Source organism: Acinonyx jubatus, chromosome C1 (genome assembly GCF_027475565.1).
Source record: "Acinonyx jubatus isolate Ajub_Pintada_27869175 chromosome C1, VMU_Ajub_asm_v1.0, whole genome shotgun sequence".
Classification (NCBI taxonomy): Eukaryota; Metazoa; Chordata; class Mammalia; order Carnivora; family Felidae; genus Acinonyx; species Acinonyx jubatus.
The window spans coordinates 159,123,834-159,141,328 of NC_069381.1; the positions used below are offsets into that span (position 1 = coordinate 159,123,834).

At 38.3% G+C, this 17,495-nt stretch overlaps 1 long non-coding RNA gene across 3 annotated transcripts in view; it reads right to left on the bottom strand.

The window, feature by feature from the left end:
• Positions 1-17,495, bottom strand: part of LOC106987976 (uncharacterized) — a 138,572-nt gene that overhangs the window by 119,977 nt on the left and 1,100 nt on the right. The window lies entirely within an intron of this gene.

Here is a 17,495-nt window from a genome sequence, read left to right on the forward strand (position 1 = left end):
TATGTTTTCTTTCTTCTTTTCCCTATATCTAGTTAATTTTGGATTTTACTCAAGACATTATTAATAATCACTGTAGAAACTCTGGATTCTATTCTATTCTTTCAAAGAGTCCTGATTGTTTAACAGAAAGTTAAGGCCTGCTTCAAACTTCAAACTCCTCCGCAGCAGGCAGCAACGGAAACCTGTTTAGTTCTTTTAGCCATGGACATACTTCTTGGATCTGTCTCACACATGTATGGTTTGGGAATCAGGAAAGATTTGGGCAGAATTTATGTGCAGATTTTGAGATTATCCCTTTATGATTTCCCTTCTTTCTGAGATTCTCACTCAGTTTCCAGCTGCTGTGGCCATTTTAAACTCTGGTTCTTCAAGCCAGCAAAACTGCAGTTTTCTATTGGCTTTTTAGCCTACTTGTCTGGTGCCAACTACGGACTACCTTCAGGTGAAAAGTCATAAAAATGGGAAATTCACACTAAGGTAGTCCCTTCTTCCAACTCTTTAGTTCCTGACTGCTTTTGGTCACTCTCTCGTGTCTTCAGGCAACTCATTTTTATATTTTATCCAAGAGTGTTGGTGTTATAGGAGTTTCTACACCATTATTGGAGTAAAACTTAATACTTTTCTTAAGATATCGGTCTCTCAAAAAAAAATTAATTGCACTGCCTTAGGGACAGTACCTTTAGACTTTTACTTTATAGATAGATAATTGTTCAGTATACTTTATGCTTATCAGCTTTAAGTTTCTTTATTTTGAGAGAGAGCGAGAGAATGAGTGACCGGTGGGGAGAGGCAGAGAGTCAGGACAGAGAGAATCCCAAGCACTCTGTGCACAGAGCCTGCCACAGGGCTTGATCTCACAACTGTGAGATCATGACCTGAGCCGAAATCAAGAGTTGAACACTTAACCAACTGATCCACCCAGGTGCCCCTAACAGCTTTATTTTTAAATCAAATTTCTGACTTTTGAGATAAGTGTAGATTCAAACACAGTTATAAAAAATAAGAGACCATATGTACCCATTATCCAGCATCCCCCACAATGGTAACTTCTTAAAAACTATAGTACAATATAACAACCAGGATAAAATCAAGATTCAGAACATTTCTATCACCACAAAGATTCCTCATGTTGCCTTTTTATAGCCATGCTTACTTCTCTTTTGCCCTCATCCTCTCCTTAATCCCTGGCAAACACTAATCTGTTCTCCATTTCTATGGTTTTGTCACTTCAAGAATGTACATAAATCAGAGACCTGGCTGGCTCATTTGGCAGAGCATGCAACTCTTGATCTTGGGGTCGTGAGTTTGAGCCCCACGTTGGGGGTAGATATTGTTTTAAAAAAATGTATAAAAATGGAATCATTCAGCAGGTAATCTTTTGGGATTTTTTTCCCAGTTTTTCACTAACTATTATGAATAAAGTTGCTATGGAAATTTATGTAGGTTTTTATGTGAACATAAGTTTTCGTTTCTTTGGAATAAATGCCCAAGAGTGCAAATGCTGGAACATATGATATTTGCATATTTTGTTTAAGAGACTGCCAAATTGTTTTCCAGACTGGCTGGGTTCCTTTATATCCCCTCTAGCAACATATGAGTGAACCAGTTTCTCTCCCTCTTCACCATCATTTGGTGGGATCACTGTTTTTTATTTTAACCATTCTGGTAGGTGTATAGTGATAATGTGGTTTTAATTTGCATTTCCCTAATAACTAATGATATCAAACATCATTTCATGTGCTTAATTATCATATATATACTGGTTTTCTGTGGAATGTCTCTTTGTGTGTTTTGTGTACATTAAGTTGGATTATTTTATTGCTGAGTGTTGAAAATTCCTTATATATTTCAGATACTAATTCTCTCTCAGTTATGCAGTTTGTAAATATTTTCTCCCAAATTATCTTAATTAAGCTTATCTTAATTCTTTATTTTTTACTTTTTTTAATGTTTACTTATTTTTGAGACAGAGAGACAGAGCATGAGCAGGGAAGGGGCAGAGAGAGAGGGAGACACAGAATCTGAAACAGGCTCCAGGCTCTGAGCTGTCAGCACAGAGCCCAACCTGGGGCGTGAACTCACGAACCATGAGATCATGACCTGAGCCAAAGTCAAATGCCATGCAGATGCCCCTTATCTTAACTCTTTAAATGTTTGCTAGAATCTCTTTGGGGCCTGGATATGTCTTTTCTGAGAATTTTAAAATTACACGTTCCATTTCATTAACAGTTATAGGATATTCAAATGATCTATTCCACATTGGGTGAACAACAGTTTATTCGGCCTTAAAAATAATGAAATTTTGATTCAAGTTTCATTCACGTAGTATGTAAGTATTCTGTTAAGTGTTATATAAGCCAGACACAAAGGACAAATACTGTAGGATTCCACATGTATGAAGTAGCTAGAATAGGCAAATTCATAGAGACAGAAAGTAGAACAGAGGTGGCTGGGGTAAGGAACTATTATTTAATGGTTGGAGCAAGGAGGAGAACCATATTTCCACCCCACTCTCTCCTAGATTTCCAGAGGAGAAGAAATTACTGTTGTAAATATGAGTTATAAATAGTTCACAAAGTCATCATAATTCACAGCTCCCTTTTGCTATAACAGTGTTTAAAAATTATAATTTTTAAATAAAAATAAATTTTACTAACAATGGCACATAATCTTTATACCCACAAACATATACTCATTTCATGGGCCATCAAAAAGAAATTAAAAAGAAAACATCCAGAATTGTCAACCTGGCCTAGGTATACAGAAACCCAGCAATGGGAGAAATGGCATCCCCATTCCTTGGTGAGTGTTACCTAGTGTAAAAGGAAATGACTCTAACAGAACATGCAGGCTAAGTCAGGTATCTCCTGGAACACTTACGGAGTTTTGGTACAAACAAATATTTTGGAATGGCACACAAATTCCACTCTAATGGTCTATAGATGGTTCTGGTAAAACTCGTCTCTCCTGGGTTGTAACTCAGAATGGCCTACTCCCTTCGGAATTTAATGAAAGAACTGTAAAAACTGGAAGAAGGCTTTTGTTGTTTCAAAAAGATCAACATCTGCAACCACATGCATCACCAAACATCTGCATTAGTGATTGAAGAGATGATGGGGCAATGTGAGTTGCAATAGCAAGGTACTTTGCTGATGAGGACCACCAGGCAATGGAGTAGAAAAGAGCACTGAGGGTGCAACAGGGGTGATTTAATGGCAACCAAGAATATCATAGGAGCCTTATGGGCTAGGATTTAATGAAAAGCTTAAGTTTGGATTGTATCCTGAAGGCAATGGGGTTTTGAGCAAAGGAACAATATAACAAAAATGCATTTCAGAAAAATCACTCTGGCAGTAGGATGAAGAATTTACAAGAAGGGGGGCAAAGAAGTTGGATGTTGAAAAAACAGGAACCTATTCTAGCCATCTAGACAAGAAATAATGAGGGGCTAAGTTAATATTGTTCAGGTGGAATTGGAGGGGTAAGCATAAAACTGGATATAAAACATATTTAGGAGAGCATAGAAAACAAGAATATAAGCAGTGAAGACTATAAAATTACAGAATTGATAAAGAGATTTAGAGTGCTATCATTAAAGAAAGAGACTATCATAGTGTCAAAAATAAGACAATGAACTACATTCATAAGTATATTAAGTTTGTACATACATTTGAAAAACTGGAAACTAAAAACTAAAACTAAAAACCATGATTCCAAGAACAGATATCATAAATAAAAGTACACTGGTCTCCAGTTGGAATTATATAATTATTATAGGGATAACAAAGTTTAAGGAAGACTTCACATATGGAGCACCTGGGTGGCTCAGTTAGTTAAGCATCAAACTCTTGATTTTGGTTCAGGTCATGATCTTACGGTCATGAGACTGAGCCCTGCATCAGGCTCTGTGCTGACAACACAGAGCCTGCTTAGGATTCTCTCTCCCTTTCCCTCTGTTCCTCCTCTACTTGCACACATGCTCTCTTCTCTCTCTCAAAATGAATAAGATTTTTAAAAAGACCTCACATACAAAACAACCATAAAACAACAAAATGACACAAAGTGTATGCCCATCAGTAATTACGTTTCTTACCAATAATTATTTTGAATGCAAATGGACTAAATGCTCCAATCAAAAGAAATAGGGTGACAGAATGGATAAAAGTAACTCTCATCTATATGCTTTCTACAAGAGACTCACTTCAGACCAAAGACACACGGAAATTGAAAGTGAAGGGATGGAGAAGCATTTATCGTGCAAATGGATGTGAGAAGAAATTGTGGGTAACAATACTTACATCAGACAAAATAGATTTTAAAACAAAGACTATGATAAGACAAAGGACACAATATAATCATAAAGGGAAAAATACAAGAAGATATAACAATTGGAAATATTTATACGTCCAACACAGAACCACCCAAATACACAATGCAGTTAATAGTAAACATAAAGGAAGTATTCGATAGTAATACAATAAGTAGGTGACTCTAACATCAATGAACATATCATCATCCAAATAGAAAATCAACAAGGAAAGAGTGGCTTCAAATGACACACTGAACCAGATACAGCAAACAGATATATTCAAAAGGTTCCATCCTAAAACAGCAAAATACACATTCTTTTCCGAAAGTGTACATGGAATATTCTCCAGAAGAGATCACATATTAAGCCAGAAAACAAGTCTCAACAAATTCAAAAAGATAAAAGCCATACAATGAACTTTTTAAAATGTTTATTTATTTATTTTTGAGAGAGCAAGTGAGTGGGGGACAAAGGATCCAAAATGGGCTCTGTGTTGACAGCAGAGTACCCAATGCAGGACTCGAACTCACAAATCCATGAGATCATGTGAGCTGAAATCAAGAGTTGGAGGCTTAACAGACTTAGCCACCCAGGTACCCCACAATGCATCTTTTCTGACCACAACTCTATGAAACTAGAAATAACCACAAGGAAAACTCTGGAAAGAGCTCAAACAACTGGAGGTTAAATAATATGCTACTGAACAATGAATGGGTAAACCAAGAAACCAAAGAGAAAATCGAAAAATATATCGACACATGGAGTGCCTGGCTGGCTCAGTTGGTAAAGCATGTGACTCTTGATATCAGACTCATGAGGTCAAACCCCATGTTGGGTATAGAGGTTGCTTAAAAATATAGAGAGAGAGAAAAATGAAAATGAAAGCACAGCAGTCCAAAATTTTTGGGATGCAGCAAAAGCAATCCTAAGAGGGAAGTTTATAGCAATACAGGCCTACCTCAAGAAGCAAGAAAAAATATTAACCTAGCCTTACACCTAAAGCAGTTAGAAAAGAATAAACAAAACCCAAACCAGTAGAAGAAAGGAAATAAGATTAGAGCAGAAATAAACAACACAGAAATTAAAAAAATAATACAACAGATCAATGAAACAAGGAACTGGTTCCCTGAAAAGATCACGAAAATTGATAAGCTTCTAGCTAGATTCATGAGAGAGAGAGAGAGAGGGAGAAGAGATTCAAACAAAATCAGAAATTAAAGAGGAGAAATAACTAATGTTACAGACCTACAAATGATTGCAAGAGAATATTAGGAAAAATTATATCCCAACAAGCTGGACAACCTACAAGAAATGAATAAGTTCCTAGAAACATATATCCTCCCAAAACTGAAGAAACAGAAAATTTGAACAGACTGATTACCAGCAATGAATCTGAATCAGTAATCAAAAACCTCCTAACAAACAGAAGTCCAGAAACAGATGGCTTCACAGATGAATTCTACCAAACATTTAAAGAACAGTTAATACCTATTCTTTCAAACTACTGCAAAAAAATAGAAGAGGAAGGAAGGCTTCCAAATTCATTCTATATGAGGCCAACATTACCCTGGTACCAAAACCAGATAAAGACACTACAAAAAAAGAATTTTAGGTCAATATCTCTGATGAACATAGATGCAAAAATCCTAAACAAAATATTAGCAAAGCAAAGCAAATCAAACAAGACATTAAAAAAATAATTCACCACGATCCAGTGGGATTTATTTTCAGGTTGCAAGGGTGGGTCAATATTTGAATTCAATCACCATGATACATCATATCAATAAGACAAAGGATAAAAACCATATGGTTATGTCAATAGACGCAGAAAAAGCATTTGACAAAGTACAACATCCATCCATGACAAAAACTCGCAACAAAGTAGGCTCAGAGACAACATACCTTATCATAATAAACGCCATATATGAAAAATCCACAGCTAACATCACAGACAGTGGGGAGAAACTGAGAGCTTTTCCCCTAAAGTCAGGAACAAGACAAGGACATCCACTCTCAACAATTTATTCAACAAAGTACTAGAAGTCTTAGCCACAGCAATCAGACAAGAAAAAGGAATAAAAGGCATCCAAATCAGTAAGGAAGAAATTAAACTTTCACTATGTGCAGATGACAGGATACTATATAGAGAAAACCTGAAAAACTCCACCAAAAAGCTACTAGAACTGATGAATGGATTCAGTAAGGTCACAGGATACATAATCAATGTACAGAAATCTATTATACTTCTATACCCTAATAATGAAGAAGCAGAAAGAGAAATTAAGAAAGCAGTCTCATTTACCATTGCACCAAAAATAATAAAACACCTAGGAATAAACTCAACCAAGGAGGTGAATGGCCTGTCCTCTGAAAACTATAAAACACTGACGAAAGAAACTGAAGATGGCACAAACAAATGGAATGACATTCCATGCTCATGGATGGCAAGGTCAAAGGTTGTTGGAATGTCCATACCACCCAAAGCAATCTACAGATTTAATGCAATCCCTATCAAAATACCAACAGCATTTTTCACAGAACTAGAACAAACAATCCTAAAATTTGTACGGAACTACAAAAGCATAAATAGCCAAACCAAAAAAGAAAAACAAAGCTGGAGGTATCACAGTTCCAGATTTCGAGATATACTGTATCTAAACTGTAGTAATCAAAGCTGTAGTAATCAAAACACTATGGTACTGGCACCAAAAAAGACACATAGATTAATGGAATAGAAAGCCTAGAAATAAACCTAAGATTGTATGGTCAATTTATCTTCAACAAAGGAGGCAGGAATATGCAATGGGAAAAAGACAGTGTCTTCAACAAATGGTGCTGGGAAAACTGGACAGCTCCATGCAAAAGAATGAACCTGGACCACTTTCTTAACACCATATACAAAAATAAACCCAAAATGAATTAGAGACCTAAATGTGAGACCTGAAACCATAAGAATCCTACAGGAGAAGACAGGCAGTAACTTCTCGGATGTCAGCCATAGCAACATCTTTCTAGATAGGTCTCCTGAGGCAGGGGAAACAAAAGCAAAAATAAACTATTGGGACTACATTAAAATAAAAAGCTTCTGCACAATGAAGGAAACCACAAAGCTAAAAGAAAACCTACTGAGTGGGAGAAGATATTTGCAAATGATATATCTGATAAAAGGCCGGCATCCAAACTATATAAAGAACTCATATGACTCAACAGCCAAAACCCAATAATCCAATTAAAAAATGGGCAAAAGATACGAGCAGATATTTCTCTGAAGAAGACATATAGATGGCCAAGATGTACATGAAAAGATGCTCACCATCACTCATCATTAGGGAAATGCAAATCAAAACCACAGTGAGATATCACCTCATACCTGTCAGAATGGCTAACATCAAAAACACAAGAAACAAGTGCTGATGAGGATGTGGAGAAAGAGGAACGCTTGTGCACTGCTGGTGGGAATGCAAACTGGTACAACCACTGTGGAAGACAGTACAGAGGTCCCCCCACTCCCTTAATTAAAAATAGAAACATCATATGAGCCAGTAATCACACTACTGGATATTTACCCAAAGAATTCAAAAACAGTAATTCAAAGGGATATTTGCATTGTTGTGTTTATAGCATTATATAAAATAGCTAAATTATGCAAGTAGACTAAGTGTCCTTCGATAGGTGAGTGGATAGAGATGTGGTTAAAAAAAAAAAAAAAGATGTGGTGTATATATTATTCAGCCATAAGAATGAAATCTTGGTGCACCTGGATGGCTCGGTCAGTTAAGCATCCGACTTCGGCTCAGGTCATGATCTCATGGTTAGTGGGTTCAAGCCCCACATCGGGCTCTGTACTGACAGCTCAGAGCCTGGAGCCTACTTCAGATACTCTCTCTCTCCCTCTCTCTCTCTCTCTCTCTCTCTCTCTCTGCCCCTCCCCCGCTCGTGCTCTCTGTCTCTCAAAAAGAATAAACATTTAAAAAAATTTAAAAAAGAATGAAATCTTGCCATCTGTACCAACACAGATATAACTGAAGAGTATAAAGTTACGTGAAATAAGTCAGGGAGAGAAAGAGAAATACCATATGACTTCACTCATATGTGGAATTTAGAGAAATAAATCAACGAGAAAAAAAGAGAGACAAGCCAAAAAACAGAATCTTAGCTACAGAAAATAAAGAGAGGTTACCAGAGGCATGGAGATGGTGGGATGGGTGAAATAGGTGAAGGGGTTAGAAGTACACTTATCATGATGAGCACTAATAATATATAGAACTGTTGAAACACCATATTGTACGCTTGAAACTAATGTAATGCTTTATGTTAAAGATACTGGAATTAAAATTAAAAAAATAATTAGTCTGTGAGTGATTTGAAAGTACAGGGTGGACTGTTGTCTGTTGGTTTGATAGGATTTCAAATCCACTTATTTGTGGCAAAGACAAAAAAGTCATTTTTCGCAGTAAAGTTGTTTTGATATAAGAATGCAAAAAAGGGGCACCTAGTTGGCTCAGTTGGTAGAGCATGCAACTCTTGATCTTGCGGTTGTAAGTCTGAGCCCCATGTTGGGTGTAGAGATTACTTAAAAAAAAAAAATCTTTGCAGTACCTGGCTCAGTCGGCACAGAAAGTAACTCTTGATCTCTGGGTCGTGAGTTCGAGCTCCACATTAGATATAGAGATTCCTTAAAAATAAAATCTTACAACAACAACAAAAAAGGCAATGCAAAAAAAAAAAAAAAAAGATGAAGACCTCACATTAGTGTACTTTGTCTAGACAGCCACCATGTGCCCTGTGCTATATTAACATATGCATATATACACATATATGTACACACTTACTAACATAAGGTGGGAAAACAGGATCTGGCCTTCCTGCAGCAAGGTTCATATGAAACTGAGCTCATCCCTATAATTACTTTAATTCTTAGAAGCTTATATTTTAAATGTCTGCATTTAATAGATACTTACATACATAAAATATAAATATTTAAATACTTTCATATACTTTAACATGTTTAATATTATATAAGTATTTAAATACTATATCAGCAATGTTGATGATGGTTAAAGCTACCACTTACTCATTCATAGGTTGTAAAAACAGCAAGAAGGGATTGTAGCAGAACTGGAAATGGGATGGAAGGTGCAAGAAGGCTGTGAATGCGACTGAGAAGTACCTTTAATATTGCCCCATGAGATCATCTGTAGATACAGTAGCTGGATATGATTTTAGGAACTTTTTTTTTTAAAGGAAAAATAGGAATGTGAGCTTGTGATTAGTAAAGTGAGATATGAATCATGTTACTTGAAGGCATCTTTGGAACCACAAAATGGGAAAAGTCATGGGTTTACCAGGCTCACTACTAACAGTTTGAACTTGTAATAGAAACTCTTGTAGCCTGTGATAAGTATGATAATGTAATACCTATAGCAAACATTATTAACGATATACAAAGAGACCCACTAAAAAATATCTTAAATAAATCAAGATGGAATTTTTTTAAATGTTCAAGTAACCCACAGGAAAGCAGAAAAAATAAAAGAGAAACAAATAAACAGGAGAAAAAACAGCAAATAAAATACTAAATGGCAAACTTACAACCTAATAATACCTAAAATGTATTGAACACTGACTATATGCCAGATATATAGTTATTTAATCCTCATGCCAACCCTGTGAGGTAGACTTGGATTATTATCTCCATTTTATAGATCAGATAATAACACTGAGATCGAGATTACCTTACCCAAGATCATAAAGCATGTGGTGGGTGGCAGAGCCCACACTCTTCACTATCATACTGTGCCAGGCAGCATCTGAATACCCAGACCTAGCTGCTTACGCATCACATTTGATACCACGTGATAATGTAACCCTGCTCCCAGATAGCACAGGTTGGACACTTGACATAAAGGCCACTGATCATGTTACCTCAAGTGGCCCCATATACACATACATAAGATGAACTTAAGCCAATCATTTTCTTTCTCTTGGTTTAATTTCGTTAGTACCAAGAGATAATGTGGGCTAATGGTAAGACTGAAGGCAAAATGATGCTGAATCCAAGGTAGACCAAAGCTTGTTCTAAGTTGGTGTCATGAGTGAGAAGAGACCAAATGGGCAGTAAAGAAAGCTGGGTTGCTTAGGAGAGTATTAAGGAGAAGTATTTAAAACTTGGAAAAATTAGAAACTGTAGAAACTGGTTGTTCAGACTACTGTTAACAAACAACGTAACATAGGCTGCGTGGCTTACACAACAAACATTCGTTTCTCAGAGTTCTGGAGGATGGGAAGTTCATGATCAAGGTGCCAGCAGATCCAGTGTCTGGTAAGGGCCCTTTTCCTGGTTTGCAGATAGCTGTCTTCCTTATAACCTCACATGGTGGAGAGCAGGGAGAAAGGAAACAAACTTTCTTTCATGTCTCTTTCTCTAAGGGCACTAATCCCACTCATGATGGCTCTGTCCTCATGACCTGATTACCTCCAAAGGACTCACCTCTAAATACCATCTCAAGAGAGATTAGACATCCACATAAGAATGGGGCAGGGGCAGGCATACAAACATTCAGTCCATAGCACTGGCTCCATCAGTCATGAACACTAGCTGAAAACTGGGAAAGCCTGGTTATCCTAGTTGTCTTTTAGAGTGAGAGTTTTAAAGATCTAATCTAGTTTGTCCCCAGAGCTGTGATGGCAATGCCATCTCCAGCATGAAAGCCTGGTCAAACTGGTCCTGTTTGGACTCATCTTTTTTAGATTAGAGACTGGAAGCCAATGGGGTCATATTAATTTCCTGTGGCTGCCATAAAAAATTACCACGGGGGACAGGGTGCGCCGGGGTGGCTCAGTCAGTTAAGTGTCTGATTATTGATTTCCACTCAGGTCATGATCTCATGGTTCATGGAACTGAGTCCCATGTCTGGTTCTGTGCTAACAGTGCAGAGCCTGCTTGGAATTCTCCCTCACTCCCTCTCTGCCCCTCCCCTGCTTGCACGTGCTCTCTCTCAAAAGAAATAAACAAACTTGTTTTGTTGTTGTTGTTTTTTTTTAATCACAACAAGGGCGCCCGGGTGGCTCAGTCGAGTGTCACTCTTGATTTTGGCTCAGGTCATAATCTCATGGTTCATGAGATCCAGCACGGAGCCTGCTTGAGATTCTCTCTCTTCTTTCTCTGCCACTACCCACCCCCCCCCGCCTCTTTCTCCCCAAATAAACATAAATATATCACAAACTTGGTGGCTTAAAACAACAGAAATGTATTCTCCCATAGTTCTGGAGACCAGAAGTCTGAAATCAAGGTATGGGCAGGACTGTGCTCCTCCAGAAACTTAAGGAGAGATTCTGTTACTTGCCTCTTCCAGCTTCTGGAAGCTGTCCTCATTCCTTGGCTTGTGGCTGCTCACTCCAATCTCCACCTCCATCTTCAAATGACCTCTTTATGTCTCTGACTTCTCTTTCTTATAAGGACACTTATCATTGGGTTTAGGAACTACTTTAGGACCTATTTTTGAGACAGAGAGAGACAGAGTACAAGCAGGGGAGGGGCAGAGACAGAAGGAGACACAGAATCTGAAGCAGGCTCCAGGCTCCGAGCTGTCAGCACAGAGCCCGAGCCAGGGCTTGAACCCACTAACCGCGAGATCATGACCTGAGCCAAAGTCATTTACTCGACTGAGCCACCTAGGCGCCCCTGCAAAGACCCTTTTTCTAAATAAGGTAACATTTTACAGTCTGGGTATTAGAACAAGGACATGTATTTTGAGGGACCACCATTCAATCCACTACAGGTGTCCTGGGTGTGGTACCAGCTGTTTTTCTGAAAGCCTAAGAAAAGGTAAAGCAGAATAATAAGCTTTCAGGTTTCTGTCAGTGTTTCTTTTGCATAATGAATTCTGTGGGTTGGAATACATGAAATTCCAGACTGACTGGTAGAGAAAGTATCAGCCCATAGCAGTTTGTATGCTTTATATTTGAAGACAGAGGAAAGCCGTTTTGAAAAACAATTAGATTGAGATGAGCCATGACAAGGCTACCTTTGAGGACTCCAAAAAAGATAAAAAGCTGAAATCCTGTCTGCTGACCAGCAGAAATGATGGATCATCTGGTATCTATTTTTAACTTTTTAAGGACTGCTGGTAGACTGGTTTTAATTCTATACGTCAATGTGAAGATGAGACTCTTCCCTGGTTCCCTCACCATGTTGAATTTTGTTCACTCCAGAAATTAGCCAATTTACAGAGAATCCCTAAGTCTCTTTTTAGCTAATAAACTTCCTCTCTCTGTAACAGTTCTCTTTCCACAAAGAGCTGCCTAAAAGGAACAGATCTGAAGAATTCTATGACCTGGAAAATTCACAACTACGATAGTTTAGAAGAAGTTGCCTATGCGATGAACAAAGTTCTCACACCTGAAAAAGAGATTTTTTTGCACCCAGTTGTTTCCAAAAGGGGAAATGATCAAATTAAAAACAAGCAAAAAGTTCTTGAGTAAAAACAAAAGTCTTTGCTAGGTGTCTGTGGGTTAGAAGCTGCCCAGCAGGACTTTGCTAGCATATTCCAGAAGGTGGAGCAGGTGCAGTCAGAGCTCCCAGGATAACTGAGGAGCGCATCATAGCCGCTGCCCCACAAACAGGCTCTCACTTTCCCAGACTCCATTCTCCCCTCACAAGCCCACCCAGATAACCCTAACTGCCTCAGCCCCTCTTCCTTTGCATGGTTTGTTTCTGTGATTTTAAGGACAGGGAGCTACTCTTCTCTTCCTGCAGTTTTCAAAGTCACTTGAGCTCATTCTAGACAATTGGAAAGAACAAGAAATAGAAAAGAGACAAAAGAAAAATCTCCACTAGCTTCCTCATCCCAGAAGAGATCTCTGCTAACATTCTGCCATATAGTTTTCTGGTCTTTTTTCCTCTCTTCATGGTGTTTTCTAAAGTTACCATTACATCAGAAAGATACGAGATAACAAGTTTTGGCATGGATGTGGAAAAAAGGAAACACCTCGATATACAAATTGGTGCAGCTATTATGGAAAACAGTATGCTGGTTCCTTTAAAACAAAAAAAAAGCTACAAATAGAAAATACCATATGACCCACTAATTCCACTTCTGGGTATATACCCAAGGGAAATGAAATCACCATCTTCAAGAGATCTTTGCACCCCTATACAAAAATTTTGCCAGGGGCAAATTTAAAAAGTTATAGAAGAACAACTTTGAGGGGTGTTGTGGCTGGTAAAATGCAGGCAGTTAGGTTATAGTTCAGCTTCCATAATGTTGGAACGGATTCAGTAATTAAAACATGACTTTATCTCATCCAGTGTTTACTGATGCTTTAACACTCTACGCAGTGAAATATTTTTTTTAATGTTAATTTTTGAGAGAGAGACTGAGACAGAGCACAAGCAGCAGAGGGGCAGAGAGAGAGAGGGAGACAGAGTACCTGAAGTACTCTCCAGGCTCCAAGCTGTCAGCACAGAGCCCAACACGGGGCTCGAACCCGTGAGATCATGACTTGAGTCAAAGTAAGATGCTTAACCTACTGAGTCACCCAGGTGCCCCTACACAGTGAAATATTTCAAAATGAACAATGCCTATCCATGAAAAAACAAATATTTCCTCTTGCTACGGATGACCAGCTTTGCATTCATGTTTCTATGTTCCTTTCTCTAATCAGGGATCAGTTGTCTGTAAAACGATCTGCTTAACAGTGCTGACATGTAATCAAAAGCAACATACCAACAGAGTTTGGAGTGGTAAGATTTGTGGACTAAACTGAACCAGGTTGGTAATGGGCTAGGCCCTCCCCCAGAGTGGCTTCTGGCAACAGAAGGGTAACTTTAGGCCTTTTAGGTTTCTTGCCTTTGTACATCCTGAAAGCAGACACTGGGGAGGTAAACCTATAATTAGGGGGTTATTTAGAATAGAGATTTGTGACAGACTGCAACCTGTCTGTATTCTCAAACACAGTGAAACCCCTTTCCAGCCCTTTGTCTCTTGGGTGTGTGCGGTCTATTGGAAAGTCTCTAGTTTACTGAACAACTTGGGTTCACATTACATTTCCTGAGAGAAGGAAGGGCATACGGGACCGAGAACAGCATGTCTACTGGGACATCAGCTTTGCTTTGAAATCGCATCTAGAAATGATACATCTCAGGGCACCTGGGGAGCTCAGTCAGTTAAGTGTCTGACTTTGGTTCATGTCACGATCTCATGGTTCATGAGTTCGAGCCCCGGGGTGGAGCTCTGTGCTGACAGCTCAGAGCCTAGAGCCTGCTTGCATTCTGTGTTTCCCTCTCTCTGCCCCTCCCCTGCTTGCTCACTCTCTCTTTCAAAAATAAATAAACATTAAGAAAAACAAAAAAAAAATAAAAATGATACATCTCATTAATTCTTGCATTCTTTGTCCTAAAATCAATCATCTTGAGTTCAAGTTTGACTTTAGCTCACTTCATTATATAAGTGCTGAGTGCTCAGAACCTCAGGATCAAATTTCAAACTTAGTAATAGGAAATGGAATTCTTTGTGCATGGTGAATAAAAGCTATAGGACAACACACACCAATCCTTAAAGATAAAGCTCTTCAACAAGAGACTGGTATTTTAGAACGTTTTAGATTTAAAATTCCATGTATAATCATTTTAGTTGGTAATAAGTATTTTCTAGGTACCTATTGTATTTACAGCCCTCATACCAGATACTGTCTGTAGATGTCAGGTATGTGCTTATGAAATGTCATTCCCTGTTACCTGTTGCTGTGGCCTGGGCCCTCATCAATCTCTGCACTGAATTTCCATTCTTACTCATTTTGTGTCTTTCACTTAAAATGAACATATTTACCAGTATATGGTTAACATAGTGACTTAAGACCTTTATGAGGTACCTAAAATTGCAAGATGAACTTGCATTCCCATTTATAGGACCCTGTAAAGGGACTGAATATTTAACACTACAAATATTTATCTTGATTGACAGGACAAATGTTTCAAAATTTAAAAAATTTTTCTTATAAAAAGTTTCAGATCCAAAAGAACATAAAAACCCACAGAAAGTAAAAACATAAAAGACAGTCATATACCCACCACTCACATTTAACACTTTGCCATATTTGCTTCGCACTGTTTAGTTTTAAAGAAAGAATCAATGAATGATAGAGCGGGCGGAAGCCTGCATCTCCTCTTTTTTCTTCCCTCCTTGAGTTTACCTCTATCATATTTTGTTTGTGCATGTTTTTATACTTTCACAACTTAAATTATGTTTCTAAAATTTGCATAAGGGGTACAATTTGCAGAAATGTTTGCAATTTGCGTTTTCATTCAACATTAAGATTTATCTGTATTGAGGTAAGTAAGCTAGGTCATTCATTTGAACTACTGTTCAAATGCCATTGTATGAATATGCCACTGTTTATACATCCATTTCCCTTCTGAGGGGCATTTAGTTTATCTGCAATATTTTTACTATGATACGCAATGCTAGTATGAATGAACCATCCATCCCTCCAGTGCCATTAGCTCTATCTTCAAAATAACATATCTTAAATCTGAGCACTTCTCCCCACTCCAAAACTACTCTAGTCCAAGCCATCATTTTCTCCTCCAGGGGCTCCTAAGTGACTTGAGCTTTCAATTCTGCTCCCTTTCAATCCATAGTTCACACAGCTCATGGGGTCAGATTGGGTCTGTCCTTCATCAAAATCCTTCCCATTGTACCTACGATGAAATCCAAAGCTCTTCCCAAGGTCAGGAAGACCCCACATGATCTGGCCTTAATCAAGCCAAGAATACTTGGCTTCTGGGGCACCTGGGTGGCTCAGGTCACCACTCATGGTTTGTGAGTTCAAGCTCCACATCAACTGGCTGCCATCAGCCTGTTAGCATAGAGCCTGCTTCAGATCGCCTGTTCCGCCCCCTCCACCCTTCCCCCACTTGTGCTCTCCCCAATTAAAAAAATAACAAATAAACATTAAAAAAAAAAAAGGAATATTTGGCTTCTGCTGCTAGCTGTCTTACAGAGCCTTTGAATCAGCTGTTCATTCTGCCTGAAGTCAGCACTTCCCTCATTTGTGTATGGCTTGGTCTCTTGCTTTATTCAGGCTCCTGATCAGATAACTCCTCAGAGAAGCCTTTCCTGTTTTTTCTTATCTGAATACCTCTTTCATTTCGTTTCTCCTTATCCTGCTTTTTTCTTCTCAGAAGTTATCACACCTGAAATTATCTTGTTTACTTCTGTTCCTCCACTAGAATGTAAAGTCCCTGGCCTTTGTGTCCCCAGTTCTCAGAATAGTGTCTAGTGTAACAGGCATCCTCAATACTTAACCTGAACAAATGAGACAGCACCAGTACAAGACTCAACATGCATTCTCCAGGACGCGATCTTAAAACTTTTGTTGATGGTGAAGCACAATATGAAATACACATCTATACAAAGCACACACCCAAAGTGACACAAAGTTGCAGAAAACAATATTCACACTTACTACTCCTAAATTTTTTTTACCCAATTTCAAAAAGAGAAAATGTGCTAGCTGTAATCCAGTAAATTGATTTCACAATTCACCTGCAGTGTGAAAAACTCTGTTTACAACTGGAAGTGGTTTTGCTGGGTTTTACTAAAGATTTCTGAACTGCCCTCCAAAGTAAAATAAAATTACACTACTAACATCATTGCAGCAATTTCCTCATATCCTTACCAATACCTGGTCTTATCAGGCTTTTCCATTTTCGCCAGTCTGAGTGGAACTATCGCTTTGTTTTAACTTGCATCTTCCTACTTACTAAAAAGACTGACAGCTTAACCTTAAAAAAAAAAAAAATTGTGTAAACTAAATTACTTTCTAGTGCCCCAAGAGATCTAAGAATTTTCCTAGCAGAACTTTTCAGAGTTCAAGTGGCTTAATCTTCCCTTACTTTATGCATTTCACAATTCCAAATTCTCACATACTTAAATTGTAGTGTCACAAAACTGTATCCCCAAGACACAGCACTAACCACAATTTTAGTTCTTTCACCATTTATATGGTTATTTACTCAACACTTATTGACCACCCCCCCATCCCCAACACTGCCAAGAATTTCCCCAGACAAACCGCCTCCCCTGGCGCCTACCTTCGAGACCATGAGTTCTTTGTCCCTTGCACTGTCACAGAATGACCATGGCCAAGGCGTTAGTTTTAGAAAGGCTCTTAGACTCCGACC